The sequence below is a fragment of the Mastomys coucha genome, unplaced genomic scaffold (genome assembly GCF_008632895.1).
Source record: "Mastomys coucha isolate ucsf_1 unplaced genomic scaffold, UCSF_Mcou_1 pScaffold7, whole genome shotgun sequence".
NCBI classification, from domain to species: domain Eukaryota; kingdom Metazoa; phylum Chordata; class Mammalia; order Rodentia; family Muridae; genus Mastomys; species Mastomys coucha.
In genome coordinates, this window is record NW_022196913.1 from 77,613,327 (window position 1) to 77,619,500 (window position 6,174).

The window sequence follows — 6,174 nt, forward strand, 5'->3', positions numbered from 1 at the left end:
TCATTTTTAAAGAAATACACTCAGACCTTACACCACTCATGTCTAGTCTGTTTGTCAAAGCCGAATCCCGTGCCCACCTGGCCAGAACCCCTTGTCCCGCAGAACAAGGGACCCCGTAAGAAATCCCAGTCCACGACATCAGGGGGTGGGAGTGGTGTCTTACTGGATTGCCATTGCCCAGACTGTCTCAAACTCGTGAAGTCCCATGACACTATACCCTCTGTGTATGGCTCCTCCTCCTCCTCCTCCTCCTCCTTCTTCTTTTGGTTTTTGGAGACAGGTAACCCTGGTTGTCCTGCAACTCTCTTTGTAGACCAGACTGGCCTAGAACTCACAGAGGTCCACTTGCCTCTGCCTCAGCATTGCTGGTATTAAAGGTGTGTGCCCCAATGCCAAGCCTGTGTATGGCTCTTAGCCATTATGCCACACGATCTCTTCCGTTGAGCCTCTGCATGTCTGCTCCCTTGTCTGAAGATGGAGATCTCTATCAGCTTCATGGATGGCAGGTTCTTCATCCTCACTGTGTGCTGAGACATGCTCTCGTTGCATATACTGAGCTAGATTTGTTTTATTGGGTTTTGTTTGTTTTGCTCTGCTAGAGAGAGGACTTCAGACAGCTTCAACAAGTCTTTGAAAATAGTTTTAATCTTTAAAATTTCCTGTCTGATCTCTTGGGTGACCCACTGCTCATTTAAAAGTGTAATGCCTTGGCTGGCTATGGTGGCACACACCTTTGATCCTGGCACTGGGGAGGTAGAGGCAGGCAAAGCTCTGTCAGTTGGAGGCTAGCCTGGTTTACATAGCCAGCCCCAGACCATTTGGAAATATAAAGGGAGACAGTCTCAAAAAACAAAAACAGGACAACAAAACCTTCTCTGTGACACTTCTCTATCTTGGTGCATACTGATTTCTCTTCCTCCAAGCTTCCCAGGCCCTTCTGCATTTTATCGCCAACCAAACCTCCAGTTCTCTTCTACCCTGCACTGGTTGCTAACTCTCTCTCCTATTTATGGCTATCTTATCTCTTTCTCTCTAGCCTTTCTCAAGTGCCAGAAACCATTTTTAGCTGGCATGTTTAGTAACTGGTTACTATCATTGTATTTGCTTTCTGGGGTTGTGAGAAAACACCAGAGCAAAATAGCATAAAAGGCATGAAGATTTCCTTTGTCCCTGTTGTGTGTTGACATGTAGCAAGAACCAGGACAAGGGCACATTGAATGAAACTATAAAGTAAAGAAAGCAGAGAGAGGAAGGCGAGCATCACGGAATCCCCTTCAGGAGCATGCCTCTGATGACCTACTTCCTCCCACTAAGTCCCACTTCATACAAGTTACACCAAGTCCCAATAGCACCATAGGTAGCTAACATGCTTTCACGGTTAGATCTAACCATTGTCTATAACCATGGCTATAACAACCATCCTCATGCATTTGTCGGCCAGAGGTGAGTCAAAGCTACAGAGTCAATGACATAATTCCTAAAACCTGTAGACAGAGAGGGAATGTCCTCTCTGCAGTATGTGTATAGATTTCCAGTGTGCATGGAACTGGGGAGACATTGTTAGAACCAAAGAATGACCTCAGGGTTGCACAAAGGAATGCGTGAACAAAGCAAAATTACCTCAGCAAGGTGATTCTTTTTGCACCCAGAGTCTGCCAAGACTCAAACTGGTCTAGCAAGCACACTTGACCAGGATGGCTTCCATCTTTTATCCCTGAAGTAGGAGGTAGAAGACTCTAGCTCAGCCCATTGGTGGGAGCTCGACTTCAGTCTGATGGGATTGGCTAACTGATGCAGAGGAGGAGGAGGATGGGTTCAGGAAAATTGAGAAATATGAGACCTGCCTTTCATAGAAAAACCTGTGTCTCCCAATATGATGACCAGTGCCAGGGTGGCTGCTGTGCTGAGTTGGTCAAGCAGTTAAAAAGCTCCTTCATGGGCTGGCGAGATGGCTCAGCGGATAAGAGAACTGACTGCTCTTCCGAAGGTCCTGAGTTCAGATCCCAGCAATCACATAGTGGCTCACAACCACCCGTAATGAGATCTGATGCCCTCTTCTGAAGACAGAAGAGTTGTGCGTCTGAAGACAGCTATTACTGGGGGGAGTAGGGCGGAGCAAGTGGGCCGGAGCTCAACAAGATGGTTCATGGCCATCTGTACAGCTACAGTGTACTCATACACATAAAATAAATAAATAAATCTTTAAAAAAAAAAAAAGAGAAGCTTCTTCAGTGGTAATTCTCCTTCTCTGGAATCTTGTTGCTGATAAAGAACATCAAGATGTTCAGCATGGGGCTTCTGAAGGAAATCAAGGAAAGGGGGACTAAAGCCTTGGCATTTAAGAGAGGATTTACTGCCCGGCGGTGGTGGCACACGCCTTTAATCCCAGCACTTGGGAGGCAGAGGCAGGTGGATCTCTGAGTTCCAGGCCAGCCTGGTCTACAGAGTGAGTTCCAGGACAGCCAGGGCTACACAGAGAAACCCTGTCTCGAGAAAACCAAAAGAGAGAGAGAGAGAGAGAGAGGATTTACTTTGTATCAAAGATAGAGTAACAATAGTAAGATATAGTAGCAATTTTCAAATTTGGATACTAGAATCATCTAAGGAATTAAAAGCAAACAAAACCAAGATTCTCATCTATTTGGTATAGACTGGAATCCAGGTATCAGGAATTTTGAAGCTGCCCAGAGAGTCAGGTGTGGTGGTTTATACCTGTGATCCCAGCACCTGGGATGTAGAGGCACAATGACCAGGTATTTATGGTAATCCTCAGTTAAGTAGATAGTTATTGTATTAGGTAGTGTTTCCATTGCTGTGAACAGACACCATGACCAAAGCAACTCTTATAAAAGACAACATTTAATTGAGGCTGGCGTACATGCCTTCAAAACCAGTACAACTTGGGTGATTCCTATACATTACCAAGTCTAGCTGCAACATGAGGTACAACCTTGGTTGGTTATCTCTGGAACACAGCTTCTTTGTGCTCTCAGAAAACACTTCTCAGAAGATTTCTCTACAGTGATGCTGGTCTCTTCTTAATCACTGCTAACTTCTTAACTCCACCTAACAAACTTCATTTGTCGCAATGGTCCCTTCTCTTTTTGATTCTAAAGCCAGAGCAGCATGGCCAAAGCTGCTGAGTTCTGCTGGTTGCTGGAGCTGGAACACAGTCCCCTTGTTCTATTACATCATTCATTGCCTAACCTTGGCTGTCCTGAAACTTGCTCTGTAAACTGACCTTGATTTCAGAGGTCTGCATGCCTTGTCTCCTGACTTCTAGGATTAAAGGAGTGAAGCAACACACCTGGACCTAAGCTTTTTCTACTTGGAACTTGCTCTATACCAGGCTGTCCTTGAACTCAGAGACTGGCTTGCCTCTGTCTCCTAGGATTGATGGTGTGTACCACCACACCTGGGCCTAAGTTTTTCATGGCACAATCCCCTAGATCCGGATCAAAAGCCTGTGTCTTCCATTTCTAGATTATAGTTCATTCTAGATTAAAAGTCTAGTCACTAGTTTTCCTCTGATTTCCACATGAATGTGTGGCATGAATATGCCCATACACATATATACATATACACACACATCTACAACCTAACTAAAATATTGTAAAGGTGGGCTGGAGAGAGATGGCTCAGTGGTTAAGAGCACTGACTGCTCTTCCAGAGGTCCTGAGTTCAATTCCCAGCAACCACATGGTGGCTCACAACCATCTGGAATGGGATCTGAAGCCCTCCTTTGGTATGTTTGAGGAGATCAATGGTGTACTCACATTCATAAAATAAATAAAATGTTTAAAAGAAAAAAGCACTTGATGCTCTTGTAGAACACCAAAAAATAAATAAATAATTAAATAAATAAAAGTAAGTAAAACCCACAAACAAAACCTTAGACCCAAAATTTGTCCTGCCTTCAAAATGAACAGGGATAAAGATGGAGCAGAGATTGAGGGAACAGCCAACCAATGGCTGGTCCAATTTGAGACCCATCCATGGGAGAGAGCCAACCCCTGACACTATTAATGTCACTCTGCTATGCTTGCAGAAAGGAGTTGTCTTAGGATTTCCATTGCTGTGAAGAGACACCATGATCTTGGCAACTCTTATAAAGGCAAACATTTAATAGGGGTTGGCTTACAGTTTCAGAGGTCCATTTCAGAGTCCATTTTCATCAAAGGAAGCCAAGAGCAGACTGTTTTTAAGGCACCTAGAAGGGTCTCAAAGCCCACCCCCACAATAACATACTTTCTCCAACAAGGCCACACCTACTCCAACAAGGCCATACTTCCTAATAGTGCCACTCCCTGGGCCAAGCATGTTCAAACCATCACAGGAAGCTTGTGTCTCCTAAGCAGCTTCATCCAGCAGCTGATGGGTAAAGGTACAGACACCCACAGCCAAACATCAGGCAGAGATTGGGGAAAGTATGACAGAGTGGCAGTTAGGATTGAGCTAGCTGGAGGGGTCAAGGAGAACACAAGAAGGTCTACAGAGTCAACTAAGCTGGGTCCACGGGGACTCACATAGACTGAACCACCAACCAAAGAGCATGCTGGGGGGATGGACCTAGGCCTTCTACACATTTGAAGCAGATGTGCAGCTTGGTGTTCATGTGGGTCTCCTAACTATTGGCTGTCTCAGACTTTGTTGCCTGTCATTGGATCCCCTTCCCCTAGCCAGACTTCCTGGTCAGGCCTCAATGGGAGAGTTTGCATTTAATCCTGCTGCTACTTGATGGCCCACAAAGGGGCGGTACCAAAGGGGAGGTTCCCCTTCTCCTTAGAGAGGGTAATAAGGGTAATAGGGGGAGGGGTTTGTGATCATAGAACTGAAAGGAAAGGAGGGAGGAAGGCTGAGATCAGGATGTAAAGTGAATAAATAAACAAATTAAGCCAGGCAGTGGTGGCCCACGCCTTTAATCCCAGCATTTGGGAGGCAGAGGCAGGTGGATTTCTGAGTTTGAGGCCAGTCTGGTCTACAGAATGAGTTCCAGGATAGCCAGGGCTACACAGAGAAACCCTGTCTTGAAAAAAACCAACCAACCAACCAACCAACCAATCAACCAACCAACCAACCAAAAACCCAAATTAATGAAAAACCAAGTAAAATAAGATGATTCTAATTGACAAACAGAGTTGAACACCTCTGGTTATACTTTATCTTATGAGACAAGGTAACCCTGGCTGGCCTTGAACTCACAGAGATCTGCCTCCCTCTGTCTTCTGAATGCAGAGATTAAAGTCACCATGCCCTGCTCAGTGCTCATACTTTAAATGTAAGCCTGCTTGATATGTGATTTTTGCAAAGTGTACAGAATGCTCCAAAATTGCCTACAGGTTGAGACCTAAATCACACACACACACACACACACACACACACACACACACACACACACACACACACACAACATTTCTCCTTTCTGAATAGTAGATAAAACGACCTTAAATGACTTGATGTTCTTCCAAATCACTGGGTAACGAGCTATTGCTGAACAAGCTTCTATAAGCCTCTGCCAATAGCATATTCCGTATCCTGTTTAGCAAGTAGACCAAGCCAATTTTCCGGTGTGGGTAAACACTGGCCTGTGGGAACTGATTATTAAAGTCACCTGGTGGCTCACCAAGGCTAGAGCCGAGATGACATGACTGTGGACTGTTAGAACTGTCAGGAAATGGAAAGTAACACTTTCTAGAATTTAGTATGCACACCTGGGGAAAAGCAAGAAGCCGACTCAGAGTGGGAGCTAGCTCTGTCCAGGGGGGGTTACATGGTTACATTTGCATCATAAAGCATACGTGGAAAACATCTGGCTTATGGATACATATTCTTTTTTGTTTGTTTTTTGGTTTTTTCGAGTCAGGGTTTCTCTGGGTAGCCCTGGCTGTCCAGGAATTCACTCTGTAGACCAGGCTGGCCTCAAACTCAGAGATCTGCCTGCCTCTGCCTCCTCAGAGCTAGGATTAAAGGCGTGCACCACCACTGCCCGGCTTCTTTTATTTTCATTCCTTTCTTTCTTTCAAGTGCAGAACGAACATCTTATGCAAGCTCTCCACCTCTGGGTTACACTCTGTTTCTTCCTGTTGAGCAGCGAGACTGAGAAACACCCATCTGCCAAATGAAGAAACTGAGCGCCAGATAGACGAGGGAGCGAAAGAGCCAGCTGAGCACCCG